The 13,417-nt window shown below is 31.7% G+C and overlaps 1 long non-coding RNA gene across 1 annotated transcript; it reads right to left on the bottom strand.

Moving 5' to 3' along the window:
- Nucleotides 1-5,202: 5,202 nt before the first annotated feature.
- Nucleotides 5,203-7,945, bottom strand: LOC134682013 (uncharacterized). The gene is made up of 4 exons (XR_010100757.1): nucleotides 7,880-7,945; nucleotides 6,892-6,975; nucleotides 6,135-6,155; nucleotides 5,203-5,459 (listed from the first exon to the last, which is right to left on the bottom strand). It is a non-coding gene; the product is annotated as an uncharacterized LOC134682013 (long non-coding RNA).
- Between the last annotated feature and the right edge of the window lie 5,472 nt (nucleotides 7,946-13,417).

Raw genomic sequence — 13,417 nt, 5'->3', positions numbered from 1 at the left:
CTTATAGCACTACACTAGGTTTATTCTTATTGCATATCAAAAGTTCAATTCCTGAAAACAGATAACTAGATTCATTTGTATAGCACTACACTAGGTTTATTCTTATAGCATATCAAAAGTTCAATTCCTGAAAACTGATAACTAGATTCATTTGTATAGCACTACACTAGGTTTATTCTTATAGCATATCAAAAGTTCAATTCCTGAAAACTGATAACTAGATTCATTTGTATAGCACTACACTAGGTTTATTCATATAGCATATCAAAAGTTCAATTCCGGAAAACAGATAACTAAATTTATTAGTATAGAAACACACTAGGTTCATTCTTATGGTATATCATCAGGCTCATTCTTATGGTATATCATTAGGCTCATTGTTATAGCAGAACACTAGGAATAGTATAATGGTAATACACTTTTTCCATTATTATAGCATGTATAACATTAGATTCATTCTTTATGGCAAACTACTAGGTACCTCATTATAAAAAAAACCCAACTAAGTTCATTCTTATAACATAGCATTATGCTATTCTTAAAGCAGAGTGCTAGGTACATTATGATAGTTTTACACTAGGCTCATTCTCAAAATAGGACTACATGAGAAGCTGTGCATTTCCTCAATAAACTGTTGATTAGGTTGGAACCATATTCTGATAGGCAAAGCTGGGTCCTGACTCAAACAGATGCAAATGAGACAATCTTGCGATCCCAGGCAGATGCGTTAGAAAACAATTTTTTTTTTATATATATATTTTTCTATCTGATGAGTTAAGCCTTTTCAACTGATTTTTATAGTTCGTTCTTATGTTGTACTGTTATACCACTGTCCCAGGTAAGGGGAGGGTTGGGATCCCGCTTACATGTTTAACCGCGCCACATTATTTATATATGTGCCTGTCCCAAGTCAAGAGCCTGTAATTCAGTGGTTGTTGTTTGTTTATATGTTACATATTTTTTTTTAACTTCAATAAGGCCTTTAGTTTTCTCGTTTGAATTGTTTTACATTATCTTATCGGGGCCTTTTATAGCTGACTATGCAGTTTGGGTTTTGCTCATTGTTGAAGGCCGTACGGTGACCTATAGTTGTTAATGTTTGTGTCATTTTGGTCTTTTGTGGATAGTTGTCTCAATGGCAATCATACCACATCTTCTTTTTTATATATTCACCTTAAGCCATACACACACAAAGGATGTATCCATTCTCAATCATACGTATGAGAATGTGTATTCTTACTCCACTCTTTAAACAGAAAACTAGTTTCATTAGTATAGCAATACACTAGGTTTATTCTCATAGCATATCATGAGGTCATTTCTTTTAAGCAGATAACAAGTTACATTATGATAGCAATACACTGGGTTTATTCTTATTGCATATTATAAGGTCAATCTTTATATCAGAGTAATTGCTACATTGTGATAGCAATACACTAGGTTCATTCTTGTTGTATATCATTAGACTCATTCTTATAGCAGAACACTAGGAACATTAGCATAGTACTACACTTGTTCTATTCTTATAGCAAAACATTAGGTTCATCCTTTATGACTTCTAAGTACCTCATAATAGAAAAACACTCAATTCATTTTTAAATCATACAATATGCCCATTTTAAAAGCAGAACGATAGACACCTTATGATAGTTATACACTAGGACTATTGCTAAAATAGGACTGAATGAGAAGCTGTGCATTTCTCAATAAACTGTTGATTAGATTGGAACCATATCCTGATATGTTTGCAAAGCTGTGCACTTACTCAAACAGATGCAAATGAGACAAGCTTGGGATCTCACACAGATGTATGAGAAAGCTTCACCCTAAGCCAAACAGACACATATGTTGTATCCATTCTCAATCATATGTATGAGAAAGTGTATTTTTACTCAAGTCATAATAGCAGAAAACAAGATTCATTATTATAGCAATAAACTTAGTTTATTCTTATAGCATATCATAAGGCTAGTTCCTTAAAAAGATCACAAGTACATTATTATAGCAATACACTAGATTCATTCTAATGACATATAATTAGACTTATTCTAAAGCAGAACACTAGGAACATTATTATAGAAATACACTTGCTCCATTCTTATAGCATAGCATTAGGTACATTCTTTATGGCAGACAACTAGGTAACTCATTATAGAAATACACTAAGTTCATTTTAATAGCAAAGCATTATGCCCATTCTTAAAGAAGAACGCTATGTACATTATGATAATTATACACTAGGATATTGCTAAAATAGGACTAAATGAGTAGCTTTGCATTTCTCAATAAACTGTTGATTAGATTGGAACCATATCCTGATATGTTTGCAAAGCTGTGCCCTTACTCAAACAGATGCAAATGAGACAAGCTTGGGATCTCACGCAGATGTATGAGAAAGCTTCACCCTAAGCCATACAGACACATATGTTGTATCCATTCTCAATCATATGTATGAGAAAGTGTATTGTTACTCAAGTCCCAATAGCAGAAATTAAGATTCATTATTATAGCAATATACTTAGTTTATTCCTATAGCATATCATAAGGTTAGTTCCTTAAAAGGATCACAAGTACATTATTATAGCATTACACTAGGTTCATTCTTATGACATATAATTAGACTTATTCTTATAGCAGAACACTAGGAACATTATTATAGAAATACACTTGTTCCATTCTTATAGCATAGCACTAGGTACATTCTTTTAGCAGACTACTAGGTTACCCATTAAAGAAAAATACTAAGTTCATTTTAATAGCAAAGTATTATATCCATTCTTGAAGAAGAACGCTATGTACATTATGATAATTATACACTAGGACTATTGCTAAAATAGGACTGAATGAGAAGCTGTGCATTTCTCAATAAACTGTTGATTAGATTGGAACCATATCCTGATATGTTTGCAAAGCTGTGCACTTACTCAAACAGATGCAAATGAGACAAGCTTGGGATCTCACACAGATGTATGAGAAAGCTTCACCCTAAGCCAAACAGACACATATGTTGTATCCATTATCAATCATATGTATGAGAAAGTGTATTTTTAATCAAGTCATAATAGCAGAAAACAAGATTCCTTATTATAGCAATAAACTTAGTTTATTCTTATAGCATATCATAAGGCTAGTTCCTTAAAAAGATCACAAGTACATTGTTATAGCATTACACTAGGTTCATTCTTATGACATAAAATTAGACTTATTCTTATAGCAGAACACTAGGAACATTATTATAGAAATACACTTGTTCCACTCTTATAGCATAGCACTAGGTACATTCCTTATTGCAGACTACTAGGTAACCCATAATAGAAATACACTAAGTTCATATAATAGCAAAGCATTATATCCATTCTTGAAGAAGAACGCTATGTACATTATGATAATTATACACTAGGATATTGCTAAAATAGGACCAAATGAGTAGCTATGCATTTCTCAATAAACTGTTGATTAGATTAGAACCATATCCTGATATGTTTGCAAAGCTGTGCCCTTACTTAAACAGATGCAAATGAGACAAGCTTGAGATCTCACGCAGATGTATGAGAAAGCTTCACCCTAAGCCATACAGACACATATGTTGTATCAATTCTCAATCATATCAATCAATCTCCACTCCTAAGAAAGAAAACTATTTTCATAATTAAAGCAATACACTAGGTTGAATCCTCTTAGCATATTATAAGGTCATTTCTTTTAAGCAGCTAACTAGGTTCATTATTATAGCAATTCACTAGGTTCATTCTTATGGTATGTTCCTTATGTCGTAACTACAATCCCGTTCATTTTACAATAAGTGACCAACCGAATCAGACTTTTTACCAGGTTTGTAATGACATGAGCAACACGACGGGTGCCACATGTGGAGCAGGTTCTGCTTACCCTGCTTAGCCTTCTGGAGCACCTGATTTCGTTGTTGGGGTTTGTGTTGCTTAATCTTTAGTTCTCTGTGTTATTCGTCCTGTGAACTATTGTTTATCCCTTGTAATTTTTTAGCCACGGCAGTGTCAGTTTACTTTCGATCTATGAGTTTTAATGTCCCTCTGGTATCTTTCGCCCCTCTCTTTAATTCGTCACGTGCATTTAACAAAGCATGTTCGAAATCTGACATCGATACCAAACGTATACACATTTTTCCAACTGTCATTGGAGTAAATGCTCTTAAGAGACTGGTTTGCTCAACTTGGCCAACGTGTATATTTAAAAAGCACATTATAGACGAAAATATAATTCATAAAACTTTCTTTGTTTGCCTCATCTTGTATTGCTGATCCTCTTTACTTTCTCTTTATCTACGTTATGTGGTTTACTCAATAGAGGGTAAACAAATACTCATATTAGGGCAATCACACCTTTGAAGCGTGACAGTTTGGTAAATTAAAGGAGACGTCAGACGATTTTTGTCCATATTGTCAATATGGTAGATCTTGTCTCCTTGATCATTTTTAAAATTTCAAATTAATAGATAAAACTTGCATTTGGCCACAATGTTCTTTTTTTTAACCTAGTCGGACATCTTACTCTCTGGCAAGAAGGATCGTCGTACACATTTTTAACGACAATACCCACAATGCATATGATGATTGTAGCCAAGTTTGGTTAATTTTAGCCAATAGTTTCAGTTTAAAAATTTTGTAAGAGTGATGAAAAAACTAACTTAAACCTTCGGGCCAGGTGAGCTAATAAGTAAAGCAACAATACCTAACTCCAATAAAAATTCGCCGTTTCAGAATCTAACGCATCATGGGTAATTTTATTGGTCGCACCTCAAAGTGAAAATAACGTTACGTCATTGGTTGAATTTCCATTGTTTATAACATTTTAAACCAATCAAAACGCTTTGGTGAACGCTTTTGAAAATATTACCCAGCATGCATTAGATTCTGAAACGGCGAATAGTTTTAGTTTGAAAGATTTGTAAGAGTGATGAGAAAACTAACTTGAACCTTCGGGCCAGGCGAGCTGAAAAGTAAAGCAACAATACCTAACTCTAAGGCAAATTCAAAATGGGAAGTCCCTTAAAACTAACAAATTAATGAAATAAGTGAAAAACGACTGCAATATTCCTTGAAAATTTAATGAGAAACTTCTTTAGATTCATATCTTTTTAACATTATGTTACATGACTCATTTGGTATGTTTATGGTGTTTCTTTCCACAGTGACTCTTAGTGGCAGTTGTTATTTCAGTTTCAGTTGCGGTTGTTGTTGATTCAGGTGTGGTTGTAATTGATTCAGGTGTGGTTGATGTTGATTCAGGTGTGGTTGTTGTTGATTCAAGTGTGGTTGTTGTTGATTCAGCTGTGGTTGTTGTTGATTCAGCTGTCGTTGATGGGCTTTCAGTTGTTGTTTCTGGACAGCTTTTTGGAATGATATCATTCTTACCGCAAACGATTCCATTTGTCTGGGTACATGTTGATGGTATATTGCAAGCAATAGAAGTTAAAGGAGGGTCTGAAAGTATATCGGAAAGACAAATAAAATCTGCAATAGTGTTGTATTTGAGTCATGTGTTCATTGTTTCATAATTCAATTAAAACAGTTAAATAGATTAATTGATTTATTGATGGCTGTTATCCACTGACAAGTACATTAATATCAGGAAACCAATGTTGTTGTTTATATATGACCAAGAAAATGATGTGAGGAAAACCGACGCCTTCGAAATGACTTTTTAAGTTTTACAAATCAGTGTAACAATCAACACTTACATTAACAATACATGTTGTCCTATAGCTATCCGGACATTTTTTTGTAATCCGAGCCAACCAGCCTCCGCGTCGATAAAGAAATGTATTCTATCTATTGCATTGGCAGTAAAAAACAAATTACAAGTCTTTGAATTGACCTGACAGGGCATCGACCAAATTATCATTTCTACTGTCGACAGTCGAAGTCGATTAATACAAAATTATAATGATAACAAAATTATTATATGATTGAATAATAATAATAATAATAATAATATAATGATAATAATAATAATGATAATGATAATAATAATAAAAGCAATGATTAGTGTATACAAAACACCTAAAAAGATAATGCATATATAACATTTGTTACTTCCAAACGAATTCATCACAGCTTAACTGTTTTTTTTTAAAGTTAACCGATTAATTAACTTACTTGCTGGTAGTGATCCTCTTACTGCAAAAACAAAATCTGATTAATTATCAAAAGGCAAATATAAAACATTTACATTTCATTTTAAAGTCTTTTCGTGAAGTCATTGAGCTGAAGACTAGCAGTTAATGTGTTTGTTATCTTTTCTGTATAAATAAACAAGAATTATCTAGATAAGTTTCACTTTCTATATCCTGTTAATAGTTTGTGACAAAAAAAATAGAGGTATGACTCAATAACACAGCGAAATGACAACATGACGACAAATTTATCACACAACCTTATACTACAGTCTAAGAAGCACAAACCCAACAACATCTGCATGTTACGCTATAATATCAAACAGTTCCCTAAATACTTATAAAATTCAAGTGGTTTATTACAAATACGGACTCCGTCTTTTTTTAATATAGTGATCAAGCAATCAGGAAAGGGTGAACAAGATACAAAATAAGAAATTGGACGAGTAGTTATCCGCTTGACTGCACTGATTCAGTTGTAGAACATAGCCTGGTGTATTATAAAGATTCAATAACCCCTGTTCTTAAAGTTTGCAAAAACAATCAAGACAACGAAAACTTGCAACAACATGTTTAAAAAGTCCAAACGACAAAACAAAACCAATAAAAACCCTAAAAATGATACAAAACAAGAGTACAAAAATCAAAAAAAGACTTAAAACTGAATGTTTAAAATCTCTTTATCTATAAAATATTATCCAATTAAACGTTTGAATACATTTGTCAGGTGTTTTTCTTACCTACAGCTTCTCTAAATTGACCATTGGTACAATGGTTACATAAGTCTGTTAATTCTCCTGGATGGCTTTCAATATTTTCGATCACTGAAAGAGTATCAATATTTAATAAAAATACTATGACCTTGAGGAATATTAATCATAAATACTCATAGAAATAACAAAGCCATACATTTTGATAAATTTATTCTTTTTCAATAAAATAAAGACCAGAAAAGATTGCCTTTTAAGCCCCTTTATGGTTCCGTATTCACAAGAAGGGAGGGGTTTGACCCCTGAATCAATCCCGACCTTCCATTTCATGTACTGAACCTTGAGGTAAACTTTTATTGAAATACATACTCTTGTGTACAAGATATTGCCCTAAAACAACAAAAAAGCATGTTTTGGCCCTTTTTGGCCCATTATTTCTAAACAGCTTCGACAATAACTGTCCCCCATACAAAACGTTTTCTTAACGTTCTTATCGAAGTATGAAACATTGTGCTAAAATGTGCATAGAGATTCATACACCTGTACTCAAGTTATTGTCTATAAGCCAGAAAAAAGGCTTGTTTTATTCCCTTTTTGACCCCTAATAAAAAAAAAACATCTACGACAATACCAAACAATCAATCCCAACCGTCATATTGCAGTATGGAAACTTGTGCTAACAATTTGTTATATTAAAATTTTGTCTTTGGCAATTCATAATTTTACTATAACAAGAGTTGTTATAGTAAAATTATGAATTGACAAAGACACAATTTTAATATAACAAATTCATACACTTTTATGTAAGTTAATGTCTGCGAACATGATAGTCTACCCACGCCGACACATAATTCGCTATAAAATAAATATGATAATGCAAATACAATAAATTTTGCGGTCGTATACAAATTATTAACGAAACACTTGTTGGTATATAGAAAAACACATATGTTAGGTAATTTGTTTTTATTATCGTATAGTATATTTATATGGATAAGAACATATGAAAACGTTTCACCTGCTTCTTCAAACTGAAACGTCAAAGGACTTTCAATATCATAAAAGATTGGATAACATAAAAGTCGGTCAGCCCCATACCTGAAAAAAATTGGTCATATAACTTTTTTTGTTGTTGAATATATATATATCAATAAAATTCACATCTAGACATGATTTAATTAAACATTTGTTTTATAATTCTTGTCTTTTATATTTGCTAATGTTCGTTGTCTATAATCTTTTTTATGTTTCTTTATACATATAACGTGGCTCCGTACTAAGTCTAATACATCCCGTCATTGCATTATTTCTCAATGAAAAAAATGGTATTGTTGTATTTCATATTTGCTTTGTCTATATTCATGTTTGTGCTTCTTTGTTAAATTATTGTTTGTTATTATAGTGATTAAGATTACAACACAATGTTGACTGCTGTTCCCCTATTTTTGACATTTTGACCTATTGTATCTGTTTATTTGTTCACACATCGTAGTAAATATAATGGAATCGTTTGCGACTGTAATAGGACAGGTTTTGCTAGTTCAATCCACAATTTTCTACATATTAAGAAAATACATGTACCAAATCAAGAATAGACAAATAGATAGTATGGTTTTGTTTTTATTTTGTACTAGGAAGAAGGTATTAGCAAATAAATGTCCATCTATAGGCAATATTTCTATATACTAATAAAAACATGCATCAAGAAATATTCTCGGAAGAATTAAGTGAACTGTCTACTTTTGACGTCTCAACCTTTATCTTTTGTTATGATATCGACCGGATCCCGTTTCTTTAATTTATTGAGTATCCATCACCTATGTATCTTCTCAATGATTCTATACGTATGTTAACCAAAAGGTGGGGACCTCGGTGGCAAAGTGGCCAAATAGAAATTCTTTTGTAATTACTAGCCAGTCAACACTAATGTTGTGAGCCCGAACCCTGCTCTGTACTTTAATCCAATATGACTTGACTAGGATTGTCAGTTTTCTTATTGAAGGTCGTTTATTTTCTACGGGCACACTGGTTTCCTCTACCTTTAAAAACTAACCGTCAAGGAAAAGCCGACAAGTGGCGCTTGAATGTGGCAGTTAAACACCAGCAATCAATCAATCTTTAAAAGATTGACACATCAATAAAATACTTTCAAATCTCTAAACGACTATACATTTGATGTAGAAAACGTTATATATTTAATGCGCATCGACCGAAATTGTTTCATTGTTATATCTATCATACTTAAATTCAAATATGTACCTTTGGCTTACATATTTATAATTTAGTTTTTGATGTAACGCGTCTTTCGGTTGGCTAAAGTTATTATGTTATGATCCCATAGACATCATTTAGTCATGTGACCGTGACGTGATCAACATTTTTTCATGGTTTTCTACGGTTTAAAATGGAATTTAGAATTAAATTATAAAAAATGACTGCAATATTTTTTCTGTCTATTCGCAATAACATAACAAATGTGGTGCTCACTGTTAAATAACCCGCTACGCGCGTTATTCAGTGTGCACCAATTTTTTTATGTTATTTCTTCATAGACAGAACAAATATTACAGTCATTCCTTAAATATTTTTCTTCAGATGTTATAAGGTCAGATAGTTCAAATTATCTTCTTTCCGCAGTCATGATGACAGCGGAAGTGACACTTTTGTTTGTTTTTAGATAATGAGATAATAATCCAAATGTCTGATGAATCAATCGAATTCAAGAAAGAAATTAAATATAATGAACAAATAGTATTTAAAATAAAGCACACTATCTATTACATTAGCTTACAGAGTATAATTCAATTTGATTTGACATTAATAGTTCAAATATGTGCATAGTGAAAAAAAAATTTCTATAGTGATCAAACCTCTTCATACATCAGTAGAACTACCACACGTTCATAGTATTAATAATGTTTGTAATTGTAATAAGTGTATTGCAAATCAGCATATACTATAATGCTATAGCATCAACAACATATATGATATAGTAAGCGACATAATATAAATACAAACAGAAAGCAAAATAATAGCAAAAAAAACAAACCAAACAAACATATTAATCTTATAGTACCATTATATATAATCTACTTTATCAATTGTGACCGTAGTTTCCAGTTTTCATTTAACAAACAACAAAGTTTTAATACCAAAGTTCTTGAACATGTTTGAATAAGTGATAAAATTTTTGACATATTAGGCCAAGAACAATAAAATGTAGGCAAAAATCTTTAACGTATATGTCTATAGTTGTTTTACTGTTTTTTTTTTGTTTTTTTTTAGTGGCCAATTGCAAGGAACTATAACATTGTTTTTACCTGATAATAAGAAAGCTTACCCAAAATGGAATGTACTGATCCCATATATATATCGTATTAGGTCACTAACACCCCATCTAACTAATATCACATGAATTTTACCTTAGAATAAGAAAGCGCTCTGTTATTTGATGACAATACTGCTGTAATGTTAAAGACGGATAGCTAAAGGAAGCGGTTTGGCCGTCACTGCTAAAAAACCATGATGCCCAATATTTTCCGTCAGCGTATACATCAAATGTTTTATTGCGCCATGGACACGGAAATTCGCAGGGAAATTCAGTCATACCTGGAATATTAATTTTATAGTTTAAAAAAATTTGATAAACAATGTATGAACAAATTTGCAAATGAGTTGATAATACAAAAGCCTGATTAGAAAAAGGAATGTACACCATCTCAACAACAAAATGTTTTGCAAAATTTACATGATCATAAATTCAAATAGCTGTTCATATTGTTGTGTTCCTCATGTACTAGTTTTAGATTGACTTTCATTTAAAAAGCTTTAACCTACCTGTTTGAGATCATCCAGAGATGAAAAAGTAAGAGGGTTTAGTACCTTTTGTTGGCTTTTATTTCTTTTTTTCTCTGTCCTATATTTTCTCCCATTTATTTGTATTGTAGTCCTGTCATGTAATGTTGTTATTTTAATGTTATAATCAACATTGCCATTAAAGCGGGAGGTTTGGCATGCCACAAAACCATTTATTTTTCTTAAAATGCTCTGTACCAAGTCAGGAAAATTGGCATTGTTATAATATATTTCGTTTCTGTGTATGTTACATTTTAATGTTGTGTTTCTTTTGTGTCGTAGTTCTCTTATATTTGATGCGTTCAGTTTTAGTTTGAAACCTGGATTTTTTTTCTCTATAGATTAATGAATTTCGAACAGTGGTATACTATTTAGATTTTATTTAGACTTGGCAAATTTTAAATCATTATATTGTCAAATTAGTCTGAGGTAAAATTTGCTTGAAGGAGTTCACATCTTAGTTTTTGAAAGTATGAATAAGATTCACGTGAGTAAAATGCAGTCTTCAGGTACATCTACAGCATAATTTTTACGCACTGTATGTTTTCCATACAATTTTATAATACCATTATTGATTATCCTGTGTAAATGCTTCAATAAGCACCTGACAAGCCTTAACCAGAAAAAGGATATAAAATTCTTTAAACTCTACGAAAGCTTCAACTAATCTATCATCTTCGTTTTTGTCAATAACAGATAACAATGTTTATAATAATTTCGTGTGTTGTATCTCAATAAAAATCCACGACATCATCGATTTTCATTTATAAGAAATAATCGTCACCAAAGGCCCTAAATATTTCAATTAATGGTACATTGAATAATTCACCCTTCCAACTGATAGTGATGTGATCAATCATATGACTCTTGCATATAAACTTATTATCGCGAGCAATTGATTTTTGCGACTTTCGCGAATAGAAAAAAAAACCAAATAAAAACGCGGCGAAAAGGGATAAGAAGGGCTTGTCGCAAATTAGTCTTCGGTAAAATATATATCAATCGTTAATAATTTTATTCGTTTTCTTGGACTATCAATTATAAGCATCTTCTCAAACAAAAGGTAACATTAAATCAGTACTCGTAGTGCGTTTGATATATATCAAGCTGCTACCACTGAATCAATGACATGTCTCTGCTCATAATAAAAACCCAAGGCTTGCGGAGTATTTCGAATGTTGAAATTTTACATGTACGTCGAGAGAGAAAACAATATACATGTATTATTTTACGAGATGCAGTGGAAGAATCAATATAGATATGCGGTGTAATCTGTTTATCTGATAATTTATTGCCAATATGTAGACAAACTTCATCTGTACTCTTCATCACGGTCAATGATCTGCCCCCCCCCAAAAAAAATTAAACAAAAAAAAAAAACAAAAAAAAAACCAACGTTTTTTATAGGTGATTTTGTCATTGGACATTGGGTTACAATAACGAATTAAGCGTAGACCAAAATAGATTGACATCAAATTGACCGATAAAGACATGAGATCAAACGAACCACAGATTGCTTATGAAGAAAATAATGAACAAGTCAAAAGAAATAAAAATCATTCAGCATTTGATTCAATTTTTAAAGCACAATATTTTTTAAGTCTTGAAACAGTGTGATTTATAAAAAAAGATGTTCAGATTTTATTCTTTATTTACTTATCTTAATAAATTTTTCTGTAATTATATTCTATAATTTTATCTTGGCGCAAAGTATAAGGTTAAGGAAGGTAAAACAACTGAGAGTCTAAAAGTCAGAAACTTTTTCAGCTGTTTTATCGATTTATAAAGGCAACAGTAGTATACCACTGTTCGAAATACATAAATCGATTGAGAAAAAAACTAATCCAGGTTACAAACTAAAACTGAAGGAAACGCATCAAATATAGGAGGAGAACTACAACACCACTAAAACGTATCAAAAGGATAAAGTTCCTAAACTAGGCTAGAATTAGGAACAAATTCAAGATTAGGTTTGTAATAATGATTTATCATATGTTTAGTAGTAAATACAGTAGTTTTGCTTATTTGATAAATAACCTGCTGTTAAATTCATATCGCAACCTTGATGCGCACCCTTTATCGCATACCCTTTACCACACCCCTACCCTTTATCGCATACCCTTTATCACACCCCTACTTTTTTTTTTACATAAAGTCAGTTTTGAATTTTTTTTGCTAAAAAAAAATTCCTCAAAATAGGTCAATTTTTCGAATGACGTCATTGTTTGGTATGTGACATCACGAACGTCAAGTTTTCATATTGTATGTGACGTCACGAACGTCAAGTTTTCATATTTTTTGGCACACAAAACGCAACTATAAAAAATACAAAACACATTACAAAGAAAACGTTTTAAAACAACAGCATGTTAATTGTAAGGTGCTTCGGATAAGTAATTGAGCAGTTCTTTTAAGGCCTTTGAAACAAGAAAAAATTAGAACTGAAGTTAACCCAGTGCTATGGATCAGAAAACAGTTCATAAAATATAATACTATTCTGTTGAAATATATGATAAAGCGTATGTACATGGTAAAATCCGTATTACATGCCGTATCACCCTCGACCAATATCATCACTCGGGCCTAAAGGCCCTTGGGCTGATATTGATGTATCGGGATGATACAACATATGATACGGATTTTGCCATGTATTATTCTCTATATAACATTTATCGTAATAATGAAAATTACAATACTAATT

The sequence above is a fragment of the Mytilus trossulus genome, chromosome 8 (assembly GCF_036588685.1).
Source record: "Mytilus trossulus isolate FHL-02 chromosome 8, PNRI_Mtr1.1.1.hap1, whole genome shotgun sequence".
NCBI classification, from domain to species: domain Eukaryota; kingdom Metazoa; phylum Mollusca; class Bivalvia; order Mytilida; family Mytilidae; genus Mytilus; species Mytilus trossulus.
This window is presented reverse-complemented; position numbering and strand designations above follow the sequence as displayed.